Below are 24,648 nucleotides of genomic sequence, written 5' to 3' on the forward strand. Positions count from 1 at the left end.
GAGAGAGAGAGAGAGAGTGTGAGAGAGTGTGTGAGTGAGTGTGAGTGAGTGTGAGTGAGTGTGAGAGAGAGTGTGTGTGAGAGTATTTGTGTCAGAGAGAGAGCATACGTGAATGTGTGTGTGAATATGTTTGTGTGAGGGTGTGTATGTGTGAGTGTGAAAGAGCATATGTGGTGCGTGAGGGAGAGTGCAAGAGTATGTGTGTGAGTGTGTGTCTGTCTTTGTGTGCGCACATGTAACTGTGCTATGCTGATCCAAATTTTAGAAGTTGATTGTGATTGTTATCAGGAAACCTCTCCAGATTTTCAGTCCTGATATTGATTAATATTATTTAAATGAGTGTACGTTAAAGATGAATTATTTCTTGCACAACTAACAACGATGCAAGCATTAAGGAGAAAAAAGTCTCTTGTTGACAGCTGAGAGTTTATTCACCACTTTGACCATCTGCCGCACATGTTATACAACTGACCGATATTGGCTCAATTTTTATTTGAGTTTTAATCTCCTTTTGTAATCTTAAATTTTGTTTTTCCAGTAAATTTCATAAGAAATTTAGTTCTCTTTTTAATTTATTGCCTAAATTGCAATAATTTCCAACAATGGTTACTTTCCTGTTCAGTTTAGACAACAAAATAGCGCTGACGTCAACTCACAACAAATAAAACAGTCGCATTCTGCTTGATACAGCTTAAGAGGCAAAAAGGGATTAATGCTCTTGGCATCCTATCTGTGTGGTGGGTGATAAACATTTATGTAAAAGGAGATTATGGTCTTGTGCAGAAAGTTGCTGCCATCTATTAACTATTTGGAGGCGTCAGTAAAGAGGAAGTGAGAGGTAGAGATGTGCATGAGAGGGAAAGGAGAGAAAGAGCATTAGAGAGGGATGCAGAATAGCGGGCTGGGGGAGTGGGAGAGGAGGTAGGCACAGTGGGAGAGAGGGGTGGGAAGGAGCAGGAAGGTGGGTTAGAGAAGATTACGGAAGTCGTATGAAAGGATAAGGGAGTAGGGAGAGTGCGAAAAGGAAAGCAAGAGAATAAGTGAGAGAATGAGAGGATGGGGGTAAGAAGATTGGAAAGAGAAGAAAGGGAGGATATTTTTAGCAGAACAAACACAATGAAATTCAAAAATATTTAAAACATTTCCATTTTCCAAACCCTCCTTCAGAAATGAAAGGAGGGAAAAGAGCGAAAAGGAATGAACAAGGAAAGACAGCAACGAGGATGTCCTTCTTCAACTTCTCACCTTGTGGGTCCCAACCTCTCTCCTCCCATGGGTTTTGCAATAGTGCAAGAGATACGTTACCCTATCAGCTAACGAGGCTTTCACAGAGCGAGTTGCAGCACTGGTGCCTCTGCATCCATGAATCTGTCAGCAAGGCAATAAACTAAAATTCATAGCAGGACAGTACATGAAGTGAAGAATCCCTCTTCTCCTCCTCCCCTATTAGAAAGTGGACCGCCAGCCATACAGGAAAGAAATCTTCAAAGAAAAAATAACCAAGAGAAATACAAGATGACTTGGATTAGCGCCAACGAATGTCAAATTTCACCTCATCTCACTTCAGCTGTAACTATTCCTGCTTTCTTTTAATCCAAAGCAATTACAGTGGGCATCCAAAAGTCCGGCCAATGCTGGCGGGTAGGGTCAGTTTGTACAATTGTCTAAAGTTGCTCAATACTGAGAGAGGTGATTGATGAAGACTTTATGATATCCAGCGAGCTCTTGATGTTTGGATAATAATATCTCGGGGCACATCTGGACCGTACGTTGAGAGATATGGCTGAAGGATGATAGGCCGATCTTGGTGGTTGCAAAAACAGCCGGAATGCAAACATGGAAAGGTAAAAACATCAGACCGAACTCAGAGGGCAACAAAATAATGGAGAACATGCTGGCAGATTTAAACCTGAAATGTGTGACCAATTACGGATCCCCTTTATAGCAATTTTTATAAACGTAATGTATCAAAGGAAGGATCAACAAAGATAAAGCAGAAACAGGAAATATGATAGGAAAGAAAAATTAGTTGTCAAGATTCAAAGGAAGATACAGCTTGTGTTGAAATATCACAATAATCACTCCACAGGAGGGAAAGTCAATGGGAGAATGTTTTGCTGAAAGAGCTTGGCCTATTTACTGCACAATGTTACATCAAGCCTACAACACACAAACAGATCATTTGGCCTAACTAGAATATTCTTGCGATTATACTCTGCAGGACACTTCTTGCACTCTAATTAGCTCTTCCCACTCACTCCTACAGTCCTCCATTATCCTTCTCCCTCAACAAACCTCTCCTTAGGAGTGTCGGTGCTCCCTTGTTTCAACCACTCCATGTGGCACAGAGTTCCACATCATCTTTGTAAAGAAACTCTGTACTTGACTTGCTAATGGACACTTCATGTTGAATTCTCCTTGCTCAGGGTTCACTCCTAAGTGGAAATGGTCTTGCCACATTCACCCTCTCAAAATCCCATCATCATTCTAAAGACTTCCCTCAGGTATCCTCTTCGTCATCTCTTTTCCAGAGAAAACCATACCTGACATTTGAAAACCATACCTGACATATGAAAACCATACATTACCTGACATTTCCTTGATTTTTTTTGACAAAATATTAATTTTCTTGGCTGAATGGAGCTAGGGTAGAGTCTGACTTCTTGCTATAGGGGTGTAAATTACAGCAAAGCTTCCTGTGACTTGCAGAAGAGCTCCAATGAAAAGAGCAAGTGGGCTGGCAGGGAGAGCGAGAAGGTGGACAGCGGATTAGGGTGACCATGAGTTAGTCTCCTGGGGCCAGATTGAGAGGCAGTGCCGAATTGGACAGAATGCCATGCAGTGTTACAAGTTTGGAGAATTATCTATTGCTGTGTATCATGGAGCATGAAGATGCTTCCTGTGACTTGTGCACAGCAAGCTCCCACTAACAGTGTTGTGATGATGACAGTGATATTGGTTGAGGGATAAATGTTGGTCAGGACACCAAAGAAAATTCCCTTCTTCAAAAGCCCTGTGGATTTTTCAAGTCTTTCTGAGAGAAAGACTTGGTTTTATGTCCCACCCAAAACAAGAACCTCTGTGAGGTCAGTACCCCCTCAGTACTGCACAGGAGTCTCAGTTTAAACTTCGGGCTGAAGCCTCTTGAGCAGAACATGAATCCAGAACCTTCTCTCTCACAGAGTTGGCCATCTGAACCAAAACTGGCACTTGCCATCATCAACAAAGGTAATCTCATTGACTTTAAGAATCTGCACTTGTTTAATAATAGAATGCTACAATGCAGAAGGAGGCAATTTGGCTCATCAAGTTTGCACTGACCATAATCCCACCCAGGCTCTATCCCCACAATCTCATGCATTTACCCTAGCTAATCTCCTGGACACTAAGGGGAAATCTAGCATGGCCAATCCACCTAACCCGCACATTTTTGGATTATGGGAGGAAACTGGAGAATCTGGAGAAAATCCACGCAGACACAGGGAGAACATGCAAACTCTGCAGAGACAGCGACCCAAGCCGGGAATTGAACCCAGGTCCCTGGTGCTGTGAGGCAGCAGTGCTAACCACTGTGCCACCTTCATTATTTAGACTATTTCCTGTAGTTAGTTCCCCTACCTTGATTCACTGTCTGTGTGAATCTGCATGTTTTCCCCGTGTCTGTGTGGGTTTTCTCCAGTTTCATAGAACACTACAGCACAAACATGTCCTTCGGCCCACAAGTTGCGCTGATCACATCTATACCTACCAAGCCATAGAACTATCTGTAACTCCCAATCCCATTAAATCCCATATACTCATCCAGAAGTCTTTTAAAAGACCCCAGCGAGTTTGCCTCTACCACCACCGACGGCAGCCGATTCCACTCACTCACCACCCTCTGAGTGAAAAACTTACCCCTAACATCTCCTCTGTACTTGCTTTCCAGCACCTTAAACCTGTGTCCTCTTGTAGTGACCATTTCAGCCCTGGGAAATAGCCTCCGAGAATCCACCCTATCTATTCCTCTCAACATTTTATAAACCTCTATCAGGTCGCCTCTCAACCTTCGTCTTTCTAGGGAGAAGAGTCCCAGCTCCCTCAACCTATCCTCATAAGGCATGCCTCCCAATCCAGGCAACATCCTTGTAAATCTCCTCTGCACCTTCTCAATAGCTTCCACATCCTTCCTGTAGTGAGGCGATCAGAACTGCGCACAGTACTCCAAGTTCCTCCCACAGTCCGAAAGACTTGCTGGTTAGATGCAATGGCCACACTAAATATTCCCTGAGTGTACCCACGCAGATGCCGGAGTGTGGAGACCAGGGGATTTTCAGTAACTTCTTTAGGGGAGATGATGGCCAAGTGGTATTATTGCTAGACCATTAATCCAGAAACTCAACTAATGTCCTGGGGACTCAGGTTCAAATCCTGCCATGGCAGATGGTGGAATTTGAATTCAATTTTTAGTGCAAGCCAAAATAGCTCAGTTGGGAGAGCATTAGACTGAAGATCTAAAGGTCCCTGGTTCAATCCTGGGTTTTGACACGAACATCCTTGCTGGCATTCTGTACTATCTGCTAATTGGCATTGCATTTTAAGGGAGGCAGTGGTGCAATGGTACTGTTACTGGGCTAGTAATCCAGTGACCCAGGGTATCGTTTTGAGGACCTGGGTTCGAATCCTGCAATTGCCGATGATGATTTTAGTTGCTTTAGCTCAGTGCCTGGACAGCTGGCTTGTGATCCAGAGTGACGCGAACAGAACAGGTTCAATTCCCAGACTGGCTGAGGTTATTCACACAGGCCTCGCCTTCTCAACCTTGTCACTCTTTAATCTTTAATAGGATGGGAATAGAGGGATATGGTCCCCGGAAGGGTAGGGGGTTTTAGTTCAGTCTGGCACCATAGTCAGTGTGGATTGGCGGGCTGAAGGGCCTGTTCCTCTGATGTAATTTTCTTTCCTCTTCTTTGCTCTTTAGTTCTTAAAGGAGCAGACCACACGAGACAATCCATCACCCTAGCAGCAATGACAGAAACAGGAATATGGGGACAAAATTCAACCTTTTGAGATTGTTCTTTTATAATCGTGACTGATTTGTAGTCCCAATCAACCTACATCATCTTTGGTTCATATTTTCATACATCTTCATCGATTCATCTCAGTTTTAACATTTCCAACTGAGTAACAGAGTTTTGAGGGGAGAGAGTTGGAGATCTTTGTGCTTCCTGAAGGGAACTCCCCCCCCCATCATCCCCCCCCCCCCCCCCCCCGCCCCCAACCCCAACCCCAACCCCAACCCACCCCCCCCCCCCCCAAACCCCTTGTTCTGGACTCCCTCCCAACAGAGGAAATAGTTTCTCTCCATCAACACTGTCAACTCCTTTAGTCATCTTATATCTCTCAGTTCGATCACTCTTTAATCCTCTTTACGCAATGCAATGCAACCTGTCCTCACAATGTAACAGTTTCAAATAAAAGCAAAACACTGCGGATGCTGGAAATCTTGAAATCAAGACAGAAAATACTGGATAAACTCAGGTGGTCCGGCAGTGCCTGTGGTGAAGAACTGAGTTAACATTTTGGATCTAAATGATCCTTTTATGGAAATGTAAAAGGGCTTCTGGACGTTACGTGTTGGAGGTTAGTGAGGGCAGGGGGATGGGTGAGCAGGATGGTACAAGGCAGAAACAGTACAGCAGGCACTGGGGGTAGTTGGAGTTTATGGAGAGCGAAGCCCAGTGAGGAGGGCACTGTTGTAATGCAGTGCAGAGGAGTCAAAGGCGTACACGAAGATTTGGCAGCTAAGGGTGATTGTAGGTGGAAAATCTTGCAGCAGGGGGAACTCGACTATCTTTGTAATTGAGGGGACGCTAATCTGAAATCGTGCGGAATAACAAACCCGATGGATGAGCAAACTCAAGCAACTAAAGCTTAAGCCACCTCTGGCCATGCAATTTTCAGCATGCTTATTTATGTATAGCAGAACAGGGGAGGTCCCAGCACAGTGCCCTAGGACATGGCTCTCAAAGCAAAAGATAAAACAACACTTTGAAAAAAAAGGCACAGCCAGTCAGAGACTCAAAAAGGATAATTAAATTTGAGGATGTTACAAGCTTGAGGGGCAGGAATCTATGGAGTCAGGATGTCTTGTAAAGTAACTTGGACAGGTTAATCAATGGCAGATGAAGTTCAATCTCGGCAGCTGGACAGAAAGTGGCATACAGTGGAAATAAGTATAGGGGGTACCAGCACACCAGAGTGTGATAGGATTTGTAAAGGGAAAGCTAAGACAGACCTTTCACTCATCGCTCACAATGTCTAAGAATTGTGAGGCAGCAAGAGAGAGAGACAGACAGAAAAGGAAAGAACAAATTAACAAATGAATGAAACAAAGATGTTATAAACTTGTAGGATTGGAATCTATGGAATCAGGATGTCTATAAAACAACATAGTTAACATAACACCTCTCACAACCTTAGGACATCCCAAAACATTTTAGTCGTTGAAATACTTTTGAAGTGAAGTCATTGTTATAATGTAGGACAGCAAGTAGGATGCTGCATTATTCTGTCCGTTCAAATCTCCAGAGGTTACACTGAAGCTTTCAGAGCTCTGCTCAGGTCCCAGCTGCAGTAACATGTGAAGATCTGGTTGCGTGGCATAAGGGACTATCCAGATCCCATATTTGACTCAGAGGACATTAGCTGGATTGATAGACGATCATAAAATCTCTACAGTGCAGAAGGGGGCCATTCAGCCCATTGAGCCTGCACCAACAACAATCTCACTCAAACTCTGTCTCCCTGGCCCCAAGTATTTATGCTGCTAATCCTCTGACACTAAGGGGCAATTTAGCACGGCCAAATAACCTAAACTGCACAATTCTGACGTGTGGGAGGAAACTGGAGCATCCAGAGGAAACCCACACAGACACGGGGAGAATGTGCAAACTCCACACAGACCAGAATTGAATCTGGGTCCCTGGTGCTGTGAAGTAGCAGTGCTAACCACTGTGCCACAGGTTCACCCTTAGATAAGCAACAAAGACTGGCGATTTTTGGCTTCCAATAAAAACAGCCTCACATGGTATTTACAAAAATTTACAAAATATTTAACAGCAAGTCAAAAATCAAGAACAAGAGAGTACGTACTCAGAAAAGGGTCATATTTAACTCGAAACGTTAACTCTGCTACTCTCTCCACAGGTACCGCCAGACCTGCTGATTTTTTGCAGTGTTTTCTGACTTCACAAGTTTAGATCTATTTAAAGTATTCCTTTACACAGAGGAGGAAGCTGAGACTGAGGAAAGGAGGGAGGCAGAGGTGAGGAAACAGCAGTCACTGAAGAAATAGTGAGGCACGGCAATAGGGAGAATATGCTAAATGCTCAGGAATTAGGACAGCAAACAGCTGAAGAGCCTTTGCCTTCTGAACATTCCTCAAGAGGTCCTATGGCACAATGTCAGTCAGCAGTTACTACAACTTGTATCTATACAAAATTTTGATGGATTAAAATGTCCCAGGGCACTTCACAAGAACATAATCAGAGGAAGTTTGATGCCAAGCCCATAGGGCAGATGACCAAACACTTGTTTGGTTTTAAGAAGTAGAATCATAGAATCCCTACAGTGCAGATGAAGGCCATTCGGCCCCAGTCTGCACCGACCACAATCCCACCTATTCCCGTAACTCCACATACTTACCCTGCTAATCCCCCTGACGCTAGGGTCAATTTAGCATGGCCAATCAATCTAACCCGCACAGCTTTGGACTGCAGGAGGAAACAAGAGCAGCCGGGGGAAACCCACGCAGACACGGAAAGAATGTGCAAACTCCACACAGTCACCTGAGGCTGGAATTGAACTTGGTCCCTGGCGCTAGAGGCAGCAGCGCTAACCCACTGTGCTATCTCAAGTGACTCAAAGCAGAAAAAGATGAAGTAGTTTCAGGAGAAGTTTCAGAGTTTTGAGTCTGGGCAGCTGAAGGCACTGCTCCTGATGATGGAGTGATTAAAGTTGGGAATGTCCAATAGCGCAGAGTTGGAAGGATTTGAGGAATTTTAAAATCGCGAGGCTGCTGCACTGAGATCCAGTGTAGGTCAGCGAGCACAGGAGTGCTGGGTGAATGGGATTTAGAACTGAGGTGAGGAGAAATTTCTCAACAGCAGCACAGCTCTGGATTGGCTCAAGTTTATGCAGGGTGGAGATGAGATTGGCCAGGAGAGCAATGAAGTAGACAAGTCTAGAGGTAACAAAGATATGGTGTGATTTTCAGCAGCAGACAAGCTGGGGAGGGATAGAGTTGGGCGATGTGAGGTAAGTGGAAGTCGGCAGGAAGCAGTGGATATGAGGTTAAAATACACTAAGATAAACATCATGTAACAGGCAAAGTTGAAGTAGAAGATCAGCCATGATCATATTGAATGGTGGAGCAGGATTAAGGGGCTAAATGGTGCACTGCTGCTCTTATTTCTTAGGTTTAGTGTATTTAAGCAAGAAGTCCACCATTGCATTGTCATAGAAACATAGAAACTAGAAGCAGGAGGAGGCTATTTGGCCCTTTGAGCCTGCTCCGCCATTCATTATGACCATGGCTGATCATCAAATTCAATATCCTGATCCCCTGTTTGCCCCCCGTATCCCTTGATCCGTTTAGTCCCAAGAGCTATATTTAATTTCTTCTTGAAATCACACAACATTCTGGCCTCAGCTACTTTCTGTGGTCGTGAATTCCACACAATCACCACCCTCTGGGTAAAGAAATTTCTTTTCACCTCAGTTCTAAATGGTTTAACCCTTATCCTCAAACTATGACCCCGGAGTCCTGGTCTCCCCAACCATCAGAAACATTCTTTCAGCATGTCAGGGTCAATGGGAGTTTTGGCAATAAATGCTAGTCTAGCCAACTATCCCCCGAATGAATTAAAAAGTGTATGATAGAGTAATCGCAGTTGAGGAGGAGGAAGGATCTCCATTTCCTGTAACCTTCTCCAGCCTGACAACCTCCAAGATCTTAGCACTCCCGCAATTCTGATCTCTTACAGATCCTCAATTTTAATCACTTTTAGTCACCATCGGTTACTGTGAGCTCGGACGAATGGGTCCCAAGCTCTGGAATTCCTTTGCCTGAACTTCTCCACTTCTATACCTTTCTCCTTCTACTTTTAAGATGCTCCTTAAGACCTACTTGTTTGACCGAGTTTTTTAGTCACCTGTCCTGACCTCCCCAAGTGGCGCGGTAGAAGGTTTTGTTTTAATGTTTTTGTGAAGCACTTTGAGCTATTCGACCACATTAAATACCACACAAAAAAAACAATTTGTTCTTGCTGCTGGAGGACAAACAAACCCACAGCCCAACGCAGTCAAGAAACTTAAAAAATGAGGAGGAAAACATTTCAACGGGAAGTTGTTTCAACGCAGCAATGGCCAATGATTCTTCCCTGAACGGGACAAATCAAATCCAAACCTTTGACTCATCTCCTAATTCATTTCTTGTTTTCACATTATTAAATTTTCAACATTTAGACAATCATCTGACATCAACATTTTTGACAAATGGTTTTGGATGTGACCTGCCTCTTTAAGAGGGCCAGGTCTTTCATGTGGTTTTCTCTGATCTTTCCCCGTGATTCTCTCCCTTAAACGGAAGTCGTGCTTCATTCAGTGAAACTGCCCAAAGTCTCTGTCAAATTTGTCCACTCCCTTGTGCGGTTGTAAGTTGTCCAAATGACAAAAAAAAGGGAAACATGTAACACAAATATCCCAAAATAGTGCAGTACTGTTTGATGAAAACTGTATTGCTTACAATGTCTTAAAAAGATCAAACAAACCACATCAAAGAGCTTAGTCCTTAAAGGGACAGCTCCAATCAGAGGGGTTTACTCTGCTTGTTACTGTATAAAGGAGGCACTTGAAAATGTCAAAATTGCCACTTTTTAAACTGTAATTAGTGAAAATGACTTGGGCCTTGACATTACATGGTGGATAACGTCATTTGAAAGCTCAGCACATTCTTCCATCTACTATTTTAATAGAGGCATACAAATGTTTAATTTGTTATAAATGGCTCCGTTAAAACAGCAAAGGAATTTCATTCCAATACATTAAGCTGCTCCCTCAGCATAACCTTTAAGGCCTCGATTCTCACAAATAACGGGCTAAAACGTTTTGTGGACCAGGGAAAAAAACATTAAAGCAGAACGGGTCATAGTTCAGAAGACTCAGCGCCATTCAGTACACCCTGGATATGGGGATATTGGGTGAGAACAAGACAGAGCTCAGTGGGGAGGCCTTTCATGGAACATAATCTGCTAATGCTCACTCTTCAGGTACCCTTCATTAGAAAACAGATAGTCAAGACAAAGTTGATAGCAAATGTGGGCGGCATGGTGGCACAGTGGTTAGCATTGCTGCTTCACAGCACCATGGACCCGGGTTCAATTCCTGGCTTGGGTCACTGTCTGTGTGGAATTTGCATGTTCTCCCTGTATCTGCATGGGTTTCCTCCGGATGCTCCGGTTTCCTCCCACATTCTGAAAGACATGCTGGTTAGGTGCATTGACTCGAACAGGCACCGGAGTGTGGCGCCTAGGGGAATTTCACAGTCACTTCATTGCAGTGTTAATATAAGCCTTACTTGTGGCAAACAAGTAAACTTTAACAAATCCCTTGTTTCTTAACAGTCTGGAATATTATCATTCCAACAAATCAGGTTAAAACTGTTTTCTCACCTTCCCCTTTTTGTATTCCTTCAGTCTCGTCATATGGATGGCACTGGTACAGCCAGCATTTATTGCCCATTACTAAATGCCTTGAGGAGGTGTTGGTGAGCCACCTTATTGAACCAGCACAGTGTATATGATGAAGCTTTATCGACAGGCAGGGAATTCCTGGATTTTGATACAGCAACAACGAATGAACAGCGAACCTGCGTTCCAAAGTCAGGAATATGTGAAATATGAAGTGATGGTTTCACGTGTACCTGCTGCCCTTACCACCCTGAGGTGGTGATGGTTGCTGGTTTGGAAGGTGCTATTAAAAAAGCACTGCTAAGTTACTGCAGTGCAACCTGTTAATGGGACACACTACTTCCACTGAGTGTCAGTGGTGCGGGAGTGAATGCTTAAACTGTTGGATGAGGGGTCAATCCAGCAGACTACTTTGCCCTGGATGGTGTTGAGCTTTTTGAGGTGAGTTTAATCAGCGTTGACAAAGGCACGAGAGGATGTTTCGGTGTCTGATCTGTAGACAAAGTGTTGCCTTCCTCAACAGTGTCTTTTGGTGCCAGGGTTGTAGGGAGGTTCAGGCCAGGAGTTGGTACGTTTGATCCTGATTCTCCACAGGTTCCATTGGTTCTTGTTGTTGCTTTTGAGCAATTTCTTTTGTTTTCAAAGATTTCAACAGATCGAATAAGAACTAGGAGCAGGAGTAGGCTATCTGGCCCCTCGAGCCTGTTCCGCCATTCAATGAGATCATGGCTGATTTTTTCGTGGACTCAGCTCCACTTACCCACCCGCTCACCAGAACCCTTAATTCCTTTACTGTTCAAAAATTTATCTATCCTTGCCTTAAAAACATTCAATGAGGGAGCCTCAACTGCTTCACTGGGCAGGGAATTCCACAGATTCACAACCTTTTGTGTGAAGAAGTTCCTCCTCAACTCAGTCCTAAATCTGCTCCCCCTTATTTTGAGGCTAGGCCCCGAGCTCCAGTTTCACCCGCCAGTGGAAACAACTTCCTTGCTTCTATCTTATCTAATCGTTTCATAATCTTATATGTTTCTATAAGATCTCCTCTCATTCTTCTGAATTCCAATGAGTATAGCCCCAGTCTACTCAGTCTCTCATCATAATCCAACCCTCTCAACTCTGGAATCAACCTAGTGAATCTCCTCTGCACTCCCTCCAGTGCCAGTATATCCTTTCTCAAGTAAGGAGACCAAAACTGTACACAGTACTCCAGGTGTGGCCTCACCAGCACCTTATACAGCTGCAACATAACCTCACTGTTTTTGAACTCTATCTCTCTAGCAATGAAGGACAAAATTCCATTTGCCGTCTTAATTACCTGCTGCACCAACAAACCAACTCCTTAAGATTCTTGCACAAGGACACCCAGGTCCCTCTGCACAGCAGCATGCTGCAATTTTTTACCATTTAAATAATAGTCCATTTTGCTGTTATTCCTACCAAAATGGATGACCTCACATTTACCAACATTGTACTCCATCTGCCAGACCCTCACCTACCTCACTCAGACTATCTATATCCCTTTGCAGACTTTCAGTGTCCTCTGTACACTGTGCTCTGCCACTTATCTTAGTGTCATCTGCAAATTTTGACACACTACACTCCAAATCAACTCCAAATCATCTGTATAAATTTAAACAATTGCGGTCAACACTGATCCCTGAGGCACACCACTAATCGCCAACCAAAAAAACACCCATCTACCCCCCCCACTCTTTGCTCTCTGTTAGTTAACCAATCCTCTAATACATTACCCGTAACTGATAGAAGTTTACAAAATGTTGAGAGGAATAGAAAGGGTGGACTCTCAGAGGCTATTTCCCCGGGTTGAAATGGCTGCTACGAGAGGACACAGATTTAAGGTGCAGGGAGGGAAGTTCAGAAGTGATGTTAGGGGTAAGTTTTTCACTCAGAGGGTGGTGAGTGAATGGAATCGGCTGCCGTCAGTGGTGGTGGAGGCGAACTCGCTGGGGTCTTTTAAAAGACTTCTGAATGAGTATATGGGGTTTAATGAGATTGAGGGTTATAGATAGGTCTGTAGGTTGGTAGGTGTTGATGTGATCGGCGCAACTTGTGGGCCGAAGGGCCTGTTTGTGCTGTAGTGTTCTATGTTCTATTGTGCACCTTTATCTTATGTAGCAGTCTTTGGTGCGGCACCAATCATAGTTGTCTCTTTAATAGTAGTAATGCGGGAGAGGTCTTGGTCATTGAATGTGTGGTGTTCCTTGTACACTATCAGGAATTTGTTAAGATGTTTGATCCACTAACTTTACTCCCCGGTTGCTCTCAAGGTATGTTTCATGGTTTGGACAGAACATTCTGCTAGTCCATTGGCAGGATGATATTGTGCAGGCCTAATACCATTCTCTTGTAAGGGTTTTATGAGTCGGATTGAATTCCATTTTTGCTTACCAGGTGTTCAGGGAATCCAAATTGGCCAAATGCTTCCAGCTTCTTGATAATCTTCTCCGATGAAGTAGATTTCATCATAGCAACTTCTGGCTACTTAGCGTGAGCATCGACCATTACTAAGACCATGCCTCCTTCAAACAGTCCTGCAGAATCTACATGCACTTCTCACCAAGCGTTTCAGGGCATTCCCATGGATGCAGCAGTGCTAAGGGTGGCAAGTTTATTACCATCGCACAACAAGAACATGTTCTGGCTCACTCTCCAATTTCCACATCCAGCCTAGGCTGCCAAAAATAACTTCTCGCTATCATCTTCATACGTACAATTCCACAATGGCCCTTGTGCAACTTCCCTTACACTCACTTTCTCAATGGAGGTGGAATGATTACTCTGAGCCCCCATAGAAGACACCCTTATGGTGCTAACAGTTGAAATTTCCTGGAGTACAACTCCTGTTTAGGTATTCATTCTGAGGTCTTTCCTCACAGTACCATATCCATCACTTCTGAGTATCAGATTGCTCCGAGTATGAACAATAGAACCATTAGAACCACAGAGTCCCTACAACACAGAAGGAAGCCATTTGGCCCATTAAGTCTGCGCTAACTCTCTGAAAAAGCATTCTTCTCTGGCCCATCCCCATAACCCTGCACTTTTACCATGGCTGATCCACGCAACCCATACATCTTTGGAAGTAAGGAGCAATGTAGCATGGCCAATCCAACTAACCTGCACATTTTTGTTTCCTCACTTGTGACTGGCGCATTGTCTATATGTTCAAAGTAGAAGATATTCCTACTTGAGCAGTTTGATGAATTACCTGGCAATGCCAGTCTTGAAAATTCATCCACATTACGATGTAGACTTGACTTTCAATACTTGATGGTACACAAACAAAAGCAATACTCATTTGCATTCTACTTCCCATATGTGGTCCAAAAATGGTAATTAATGGATGGTGGTCTGTCAACAATGTAAATTCCCTCCCGTACAGGTATGATGGAATATCTTACTCCAAGGATGATCTTAGTGGTTTGCTTTCAATCTGTGCATAGTTATTTTCAGACTTGCCCTTCACCCAATGGCATGATGTGAGAGACCACCACTCCCACACCATAAAGGGAAGCATCGCAAGCTAACTGGAGGGGTAGAGTAGGATCAAAATGTGGAAATGCTTCGGATTTGAGTAAAGTTTTTTGGCTTGTATGACTGGGTTATTGCATTGATCCAACCACTTCCACTTCTTGTTCTGACACAAGTGATTATGTAATAGCTGCCAAGTTTAAAATAAATCTTCCATAGTAGCTCAACAATCCTAGGAAGGAACACAACTGGTTAATATTCTGAGGTGCAGAATATTCAACAGTGGAGTGGCCCAGTATCGGTGTGGGGCACCAGCAATGACTCGCACATCTTTCAATAATTCCTTTTCAGACTATGAGTCACTACAGTCTTCTTGACCTTTTAGTACAGGATGAATATTTTTCTTGTTATTTTGTTTAAATGCCGTCTTGGTTTGTTCTTGTTTCTTATTTTCACTTAGTTTGCATTTTCTTCCTTCATCTATCCTCTATGGGCGGGATTTTACAGCCTCATTCAACCCGAGATCAGAAAATCCCACCCGAGATCAACAGACCTTCCATTGTCCGCCCCTTGCCCACTCCGATTCCTATGGCAAGCAGGACAGCAGAATTCCAGCGTATGTCCTGTTATCCCCACAGCTTCCACATTAGCTTCGAGGTGAAGAGGCATTTCATCACCCAATGAGTGGTGAGCCTGTGAAGTTCATTACCACAGGATGTAGCTGATGCCAAAAGAGTGAATGTATTCAAGAGGCAGCTGGATATAGCACTTGGGGCAAATGAGATCAAAGGTTATGGGGAAAAAGCAAGATTTGGCTATTAAGTTGGATGATCAGCCATGATCATAATGAATGGTGGAGCAGGCTTGAAGGGCCAAATGGCCTCCTCCTGCTCCTATCTTCTCTGTTTCTATGTTTCTATTCCATGTCTTTCCACAGCATTCATCCGCAGAATGTTCTGATTTCACACTCCGGTGACGTGTGAATTTTGAGTTTTTTTGGGGTGTTGATTCAGCTGCCATTTTGTGTATTCAAGAACACAGGCTCAATTGCTGAGCTTCCTTTGCAGCCAGTTCCATAGAATCAGCAATTTCAATGGCCTTTTTCAGAGTAAGGTTGTTCTCTGATCGCAAGTGTTTGTATATTGCCCTGCTGCGCAGTAACAGACAAACCTGTCCCACAATGCGTCATTCAGCACATCTCCAGACTCACCATATTCTGCAAGTCTTTTAGGCACAGCCACAAAAGGCGTGACTGACTTTCCCCTCTTCTTGGTTTCTTTGGTGGAATCTAAAGTGCTCTGCTGTCACCAAAGGCTTTGATGAAATATGTGGCTGCAAAGTATCTACACTCTGTTCATATGTTTTAGTGCCTGGATTCCCGGCTTGCAATAAACTCCTGAGGACTTTAAACGTTTTTACCCTCATCATGTTCAGGAAAGTGGGCACCCTAATACTCAGCTATTTTGTTTGCCTGTGCAAAGTCAAAACACTCAGTATAGGAGGCCCATTGCTCCACATTTTCACCAAAAAGTCCCATGATGCTGAAAACTCCAACCATTTTTAACTAGTGGGGGTTTCCCATACGCACACTTTGCAATGTGTTTCCAGCATCTACCTTGATTTTACTTCCACACAAGGCAACAACCTGAGTTTCAGCCTCTTCTTTAACAGACCCAGCTCTATAACAGCGCCGGAGTGGTTATTGATACTCATTTCCATTTAGCCCGGTAAGTCAGGGGCACGTGTGAAAAACTTCTTTTCTAACTTTTGCCAGCAAATTTTCTTCATCGCGGGTGTCTAGCAGCGCTGTTCGTCTTCCTCGTCGCCTGTTTTTATGTTGTATGTTGTAGAGCGATGCTAGGGAGCATGGAGAGTTTAAAACAATGGAGCTTTATTTACAGGTGTGTGTTTTCTTACATGGCTGCTTCTCCTTCTCCCATTTCCCAGGCAAGGGTTTTACAATGTCACTGCCGCTGAATACATGGCTACATTAACACAACAGAGCCTCAGTACACTAATAACAATTGAGACAACTAACAGTTGAAAATATTGAAAACATAATTTTCATCTCCCATTAGAAACTCTTCTTTCCTGCCACAGACATCCTTCACAGCAACTTGATCAGGCTGAACGAGACCATGTGAATTCTCAGTTCACTGTCAAAGCCGAGATGAGTTTCAAACCCTGCAGCTTCCTATCAGCAAAGTGCTTACTTCCACCGGTACAATGTTCTCTATCTCCCCATTCCTTATTCCCACTGCCCCTGAAATCTTTATCTGCACTATTGCCAACTCTAGATTCCATTTTTCTCATTGCTGTCTCTGCCCTAGTCTCTCTTTATAAACTCCAAATGCTGCATTCTGTTCCGCGCTTGCCTTTAACTCTGACTCTCACTAAACTACAGCAACTTGTTTTTAAAATATCCAAGGCTCGGATCCCTCAACTCTCTATCTCTGCACCTTGCCCTGACTCATATCCAATCCTGCAACCTTTGGTTATCGAATTCTAGCCTTGTATGCATCTCCTCAACCTTGATCCCACCACTAACAGCAGTGCCTCTGGTCGCCTTTTTGCGATTCCTCTCCTGAGGCTGTCCACCTCTCCTCACAAAAAAACTTCTCAATACACCTGTTTGACTTGGTCAATTTGCATAGCCCTTGCACAACACTAGCCCATTCTGTTATTTCTTTCCAAATGGTTCCCCCCTTCCTCTGTAAGTGCTTTGAAGTATTTTCTACATTAAAGGCACTGTATCAATGCAAGATGCTGCTGTTTTTCTCTTTCAGTTGCCAGGCAATTCTCTAATCCAATTGGCATCTCCCTCACCTGAATTCTAGAGCGATCTCAGAAAAATTCTAAAGCTTTGCTTTTAGAGAATAGTTGGAATTGTTTTGTCAAGTGGCAGCACAGTGGTTAGCACTGCTGCCTCACAGCGCCAGGGACCTGGGCTCGATTCTCGGCTTGGGTCACTGTCTGTGTGGTGTCTGCACATCCCCCCCGTGTCTGTGTGGGTTTCCTCCGGTGCTCCGCTTTCCTCCCAGTCCCAAGATGTGCGGGTTAGGTGTATTGGCCATGCTAAATTGCCCCTTGGTGTCAGGGGGGCTAGCTAGGGTAAATGCATGGGTTGTGGGGAAAGGGCCTTGGTGGGATTGTGGTTGGTACAGACTTGATGGGCCAAATGGCCTCCTTCTGCACTGTAGGGATTCCATGATTCTAAGTCATGAGGTGGACACTGGCTTCTTGGGAGGATCGAAGAAAGAATCAAAGTTATTTTCAGAAAGTGTGGCATTAAATAATGCATTTATAATTACAGATGGTCACATAAGCCACAACTGTACATGGATTAACAAAGCAATAGACTTTGAGAAGCACAGTCCAGGGTCTGATGTGCTGTTTTTAATTAACAGTTAAACTGATTATAGAGGACAGAAATAAAATCACACACGACAAGAGAAAGATATAAATGCTTATCCTCCCCGCAGTCCCCCCCCCGCAACTGTGTTACTGTGTTTGTAAAGCCTTCTCGTTTTAGAATCTGCTATCAATTCTTTCCTTTTGCTTACAGCCCACCCATAAACCAAGACAACGAGATGCAATAATTCAACTGCAAAGGAGCAGGGATAAAGCCCCTCGATGACCAGACAGAACAAAGCTCTATTTCTTTCTGTAGCTCCTTCAGTGCCAGAATCAACAACATCATTTTCCGAGGTTCCTCAATGAAGAGGGCAACATCCTCAACTATCAAGCATTAAATATACAAAAATAATCGCTTTTTGATGCTTTATTTTTATTTGGAAATATTTTGCCCTCGACCCTGCCTCCCACCCACATTATCCCGTAAACTTCAAACCCCAAACGCCACTCCCAATACATCAACCAATTAACCAATGGAGAGCTGGCCCCGAAAATATGTGATCCCACCATGTCCCATTGAGTTCCCCTGGGGTAATATTTTACTGAGGACTTTCTGGATAATATTGCATTCAGTCTTCCCCTGTGCATCCCTCTGTATGTTTCCCAAAGTGCCCCGTGCAGTATTCTGGCTTAACTGTTAAACCATCACCCCCCCCGCCGTGACTGCAAGCTCAATAGGTTTGCGAATCTGGCTCCTATTACTGTCCCATAACATGAAGTTTGGTCTGAGAAAGGAGTCCTCACGCCTGCTGCTCTTCCAAAGTCCAATGCCTGACTCCTGCTCTTCTCCGGAAACCTCACTCCTGCCAGTGCCCAGAACCTAAAGTCCTCATTGCTGCTAGTATCCTGAATCCACAGCCTTGAGTCCATTTGGCCTTTCCAAACACAAAGCTAAATATGAACAATAGTACAAGATTGGGCCATCCAGACTTATTTCAGTTGGCAAGGCTGGCCCTGGCCCTTATCGCCCATCCCTAATTGCTGCTTCCCTAGTTAGGCATCAGCAAACTGGACTCTTCAGCTAGTGTAGCCCATGTGGTGTTGGTACACCCATATTACCGTGAGGTTAGGACTTCCAAATTATAGCCCATTGATGAGGAAAGGTCTGTCTTTACATCTTCAGGAAAACTTCAGTGGTGCAGTGGGGGACAGAGGCATGCACACAAGTTACAACCATCCAGTTTAATCACAAGCTATCACTGTTCCACTTCTGGGATTATATGTTATTATGATATATTGTTATCATAAAATAAGAAATTGGCCAACACGGATATGTACCCAAACCTAAGGCACTCAAAGCAAGAGCGGCTGGCGCTACTGGGAAAAAAAGAACTTGCATTTATCTAGTGACTTTAACATCTCTGCTGCCTCAGAGCGCCAAGTGACTGTTGCTGAGCAGTTTGCACATTCTCCCCGCGTCTGCAAGGGTTTCCTCTGGGTGCTCCGGTTTCCTCTCTTAGTCCAAAAATGTGTGGGTTAGGTTGATTGGCTATGCTAAATTGCTCCTTAGTGTCATGGGGATTAGAAGGGTAAATATGTGCGCTTACGGGATAGGGCCTGGGTGGGATTGTTGTCAGTGCAGGCTCGATGGGCCAAACGGCCTCCTTCTGCCTTGCTCTCTCAAGGTGCTTTATAGCTAATGAAATCTTTTTGAAGTGTTCAACGATTGTAAGTTCCCACAAACTGCAATGATCAGATCATGATTGAAGGATAAACACTGTTCAGGAGACCGAGGATAACTCTCTGCAAAATAGTACCAGGGGATCTTCAATCTTCGCCTGAGAGGTCAAATGGGACCTCAGTCTAATGTCTTGCTTGAAAGGTGGCACTTCCAACAGTGCAGCATTCCCTCAGTTCAGCACTGGGAAAACCGGTCTCGATTCTGGGTTCTTCCCTTGTGTGAACCCACATCTTTTGCCTCAGAGGTGAGTGACTTGGCCACGGAACCACAGCTGTACCTGTAAGTACCTTGTGTAATGTGCAGCAGCCAATTTTCTCATGATCGCAACACTTCCAGTTTTTCCAATCTTTTGGGTTTTTTTAAAGCTTCATTTTTTGAGAACATTTTGATCCACTATCGCCTCTCGATCGGCTGTAATACAGAGTTCTAACTGCACGTTGATGAACATCAGAGATAGGGGAACAAAATGTCCTGGAGAAGCTGAGTTCTGATAACAGTACAGACAGTCAGTGGGAATTTGGACATCATATCGTATATACACACACAATAGATAAAGGAGCAACTGCAAGGACTGCAGACATATCAAGCATTTCACATGTAAAGCTCTGTACCAAAGCTCCAGAGATGAATACATGCCAGCTAAAGGCCTCGATTAGATTACATTTCTAAATCACTCCCTTCTATCTGGTATTGCACGGGAAGTAAGCTCAATTATCACAGAATCTTAAGCGGTACAATGGGAAAATTTGGGTCTCTCAGGTGACTCCTGTTACAGCTGCTGTAATGCTTCATAGGAACGTCGCCAGGATTAGTGCTCATAGAATGATGCAGTTCGGTAAAGCAGTCTCCTGGTGTGAATACTGTACACACTGCCAACCCCACCACTCTGTGGCAGGACAATATTATACCAGAAGCTCTATGCTCAGTAGAAAACTTGTAATGGGCTACATCCAAACACAAGGTCTACCATAATTATACCTGCACCAACCACAAATCTCATTCACCCATCATTTCCGGCATTGCAGTAGACCACACGGTCCATCGACGGATGCTGCCTTTCCCTGAAGATCAACCTGATTCCAAAATTAAACCACAAAAAATTGTCGTCAGGCCCAACCATCATCGGTAAAATATGAAATGGACGGGTGGGGAGTTGACAGAAGTAAGTTAAAGTTTAACATGATCACACCTGATCTTTGGCTTCAACTCCATTTTCCTGCCCGTCACCCAACACCCCCACCCCCATTTCTCTTAATTTCCTGAGATACCAAAGATCTGCCTGTCCCAGCCTTAAATATTTTTTAGATTCATTCGTGGCATGTGGGTGTCTCTAGCTAGGGCAGCATTTATTGCCCATCCACAATTGCCCTTGAGAAGGTGGTGATGAGCTGCCTTCTTGAACCGCTGCAGTCCATTTGGTGTAGGTACACCCACACTGCTATTAGAACGGGAGTTTCGGGATTTTGACCCAGCGACAGTGAAGGAATGTCGATATATTTCCAAGTCAGGATGGTGAGTGACTTGGAGAGGAATTTCCAGTGGTGGGATTCCGATATGTCTGCGGCACTTGTTCTTCTAAATGATAGTGGTCCTGCTTTTGGAAGATGCGTCTAAGTAGTGTTGGTGAGTTCCTGCAGTGCATCTTGTAGATGTTGCCAATGCTTTGCTGGTGGGGGAAGTGAATGTTTGTGGATGGGGTGCCAATCAAGTTGACTTTGATGGCATCAAGCTTCTTGGCCGTTGTTGGATCTACACTTATCAATGCCAGTGGAGACTATTCCACAGCACTTTGGGTGGACAGTTCCAAAGAGCACAACCCTTTGATGAAGTGATTTCTTCTCATCTCAGTCCCTTATCCTGTGACTGTGTTCCCGTGTTTTAGGTTTCCCAACCAGTGAAGACAATCACCCTGCCTCCCTCAGTGCCCCACCTCCCACAGTGTCCTGCCCCTGCAGCACCCCACCTCCCGCAGAGCCCAGACCCTGCAGAGACCTGCCTCCCGCACAGCCCCGCCTCCAGCATGGAACTTGCAACCAAAACTTCTGATTCAAGAGATAAGAATGCTACCCACTCAAGCTTGACGGCCTGCTGAATTTTCTTCACCCACTCGCATTTGGCGTGCCAGGTATCATAACAACTTGCTGCACAAATACATGCCCCCTCGTCTCTTCTCTGAACCAGCTCGTCAAATCCTGTTCCATGGTTAATCTGACCTGTTCCTTTTAATACTCAGAAGAGAAAACGGCGACAAACACACGTACTCATCATCAGCTTGTCCAAGTCATCTGCTACCTAAACAAACCCCAGCAACGGGGCCATTTGATTGGGAGTTGGGGGAGGAGGTGTTATCATGTTGGAAAAGCCTCTGACTACTTCAAGTGGATTAGGAATTCGATAATAAAACTGGTACAAATAAGACCCATCTCGCCAGCCAGGGCCCCCTGAGCTTGAGCGAATGAGATTCTCCTGAATAACAGCACCAGAAATGGATTTGTGAGCGCAATTATGGGAGATTTTTAAAAAATTACAAACTATACAATTTACAGTGGAGGGAAGCTCGTTAATTACCCTAAACTCAGGGGACAACTGGGTGATTTGCAACAAATGGTCACAACATCATCAATAAAAGTTGCCTCTAAACGCTCGCGCATTGTTCCTGAGCAACTTGACCTTGTGTTCCTTCAAAAGCATAAGTTAATCAGCCCAGAAGTTAGCCATTTTCGAATATGAAGCTGTTTAAACCATACCAAGCACTGATCAATGTTAACAAGCAAATAAACCTCCATTAAAACCCTGCAGGCTCCTGAACTTCTCAGTTACAATTCCATGCAAAGAAAACAACCTTTCTTAAATTAAAAATGAAGTAATGAAAAATACTTTGTTCATTCCTTCATGAAGCTGGTGAGTTGTTGCTCATCCCTAATTGCCCTCGAGAAGGTGGTGGGGTGAGTCATGAACCTCTGGTGTTGGTCTACCCACCACGCTGCTAGGGAGGTTGACCCAGCGACAGTTAAGGAACGGCGATATGGTCCCAAGCTAGGATGGTGAGTGGCTTGGAGGTGGTGGTGTTCCCAAGTATCTGCTGTCCTTGTCCTTTGAGGCGGTGGAGATCATTGGGTTGAAAGGTCCTTCAAAGGAGTCACGGAATCATAGAATCCTACAGTGCAAAATTAAACCATTCGGCTCATCAAGTCTGCACCTACCACAATCCCACTAAGGCACTATTCCCATAACCCCATGCATTTACCCTAGCTAGTTCCCCTGACACTAAGGGGCAATTTAGTATGGCCAATCCACCTAACCCACACATCTCTGGACTGTGGAGGAAACCAGGGCACCAGGAGGAAACCTACATAGGTATGGGAGAATGTGCAGATTCCATACAGACAGTGACCCAAGGCAGGAATTGAACCCAGGTCCCTGGTGTTGTGAGGCAGCAGTGATAACCACTGTGCCACCATTCTTCCCTTGGTGAGTTGTAGATAGTGCACAGTGCTGGCACTGTGGGTCCATGTTGGTGAGAGTGAATGTTTAAGGTGGCAGATGAGGTGCTGATCAAACGGGATGGTGTTGAGCTTTTTGAGTGTTGGAGCTGCACTCATCCAGGCAAGTGGAGAGAATTCAGTCAAGTTTCTTTATTCAGTAACAAGTAGCCTTCCATTCACATTGTTGATGAAGTTACTGTGAGGGTATTCTATCACCCTCATGGCTTGTACTTTGTAGACAGGCTTTGTGGGGGTCAGGAGGTGAGTTACTCAGCACAGAATGACCAGACTCTGACCCATTTCAGTTCCTGTTCAATGGTGACCACCAGGACATTAAGAGACACAAAGGAGAGTTTCCTGATTATCTATCAGAGCTTCAGCTAGACGGGTTCAGAAAGCCAAGTAAATGGAAAGTTACCAGCAAAGCACACACAGTTACTGTCCCGTTGTAACTTAGAAATGCAACAACCACACATAATCCAGGCACCTTGTGCAGGATTTTCTGTTGAAGAGCCGGCGAAGAACACATCCCTGCCTATTACAGTAGTTCCACCAACATATAATAGCTGGAGATGGATCTTCTGTCCCTGACTTGGGCAGTCAGGGGGACAATCTAATTCACTGGCAGCTCTGTAGTTCCAGCAATGCCACTGGCAGCAATGGCCTGGACTGGGACTATAATCAGTCCCCATGATCTAAGTATGGAGTCTGGGACCAGGTAAGTGCAGCAGTCTCAGGGCAGGGAGGGGAAGGGAGACACGTGGGGTCAAGAGAGTCTTAATGTCAAAGATGTGGGGGAGGAAGCAGCCACTGGGGACAAATCTGGGAGGGATTCTATCCAATGTGCAAAGGGGGCCCTCTTTTTTTTAAAGTTTATTTATTAGTCACAGGTAAGGTTTACATTAACATTGCAATGAAGTTACTGTGAAATTCCCCTAGTTGCCACAGTCCAGCGCCTGTTTGGGTCAATGCACCTAACCAGCATGTCTTTCAGACTGTGGGAGGAAACTGAAGCACCAAGGGGAAACCCACGCACAGACGGGGAGAATGTGCAAACTCCACACAGACAGTGACCCAAGCCGGGAATCGAACCCTGATCCCTAGTGTTATGAGGCAGCAGTGCTAACTACTCTGCTACCTTGCCACTCAGGGGGAGACATCACTACCTTCCTGCTTGAAGCCTGTGTGACTTGCTGCCTGCCCCTGGTCACGTCCCACCAGCCTCACAGATGATGCTGGGCAGAAAGTGGCTTGTAAGTGGCTGATAGTTGGCCACCTTAGGGTCTCATCTGGGACGAAGGCAGGTGGGACACCCTCAGCTTCCCCCAGCCGAGGTAATATATTGTCAAGTTGGGGGTAGGCAGAAGGGTGTGGGGCAGGTTTTACGGGCCCATCCACTGCAAATCCTCTACTGGGGGACTGTGAAATTCTGTCTCTGTATCTATACTTTGCACACCCCTATAGGATAGGCACCTTGGTGTGTAGACATCACACTGCATTCCAAATATCAATTCATACACAGAATACCAAATTGTTTAAATAGTTCCATATAAAATAAATTTATGTTGCTGTTAGGAACTGTAACGTGGACTGAAATTTATAATCCTATTAAAAAAGAATCCAAACATCACTGCTGATCGAGACACGTGATTAGAAGATTGAAAAAAGTTATACAAAAGTAAACCAAACCAAACGCCTGTTGGGAAGATACTACAGTGTTTTTATCCCACTCGCTTTGAAAAGACACACAGGTCCCACACTTCAGAATTGTTCCCTAACCCATGATCACTCTCATAGCGAAGAAATATTCAACGAGTCACTCAGACCTGCCTCCCACAGTCAC

At 44.5% G+C, this 24,648-nt stretch overlaps 1 protein-coding gene and 1 non-coding gene across 2 annotated transcripts in view; one reads left to right on the top strand and one right to left on the bottom strand.

Annotated features, from left to right (window-relative positions):
* The window catches only part of eefsec (eukaryotic elongation factor, selenocysteine-tRNA-specific), a 358,203-nt gene that overhangs the window by 18,594 nt on the left and 314,961 nt on the right, over positions 1-24,648 (bottom strand). The gene's annotated exons all lie outside the window — the stretch shown is intronic.
* trnaf-gaa (transfer RNA phenylalanine (anticodon GAA)) lies at positions 4,455-4,527 on the top strand. The gene has a single exon. It is a non-coding gene; the product is annotated as a tRNA-Phe (tRNA).

Source organism: Carcharhinus amblyrhynchos, chromosome 3, assembly GCF_965287045.1.
Source record: "Carcharhinus amblyrhynchos chromosome 3, sCarAmb.v2.hapA, whole genome shotgun sequence".
Taxonomy (NCBI): domain Eukaryota; kingdom Metazoa; phylum Chordata; class Chondrichthyes; order Carcharhiniformes; family Carcharhinidae; genus Carcharhinus; species Carcharhinus amblyrhynchos.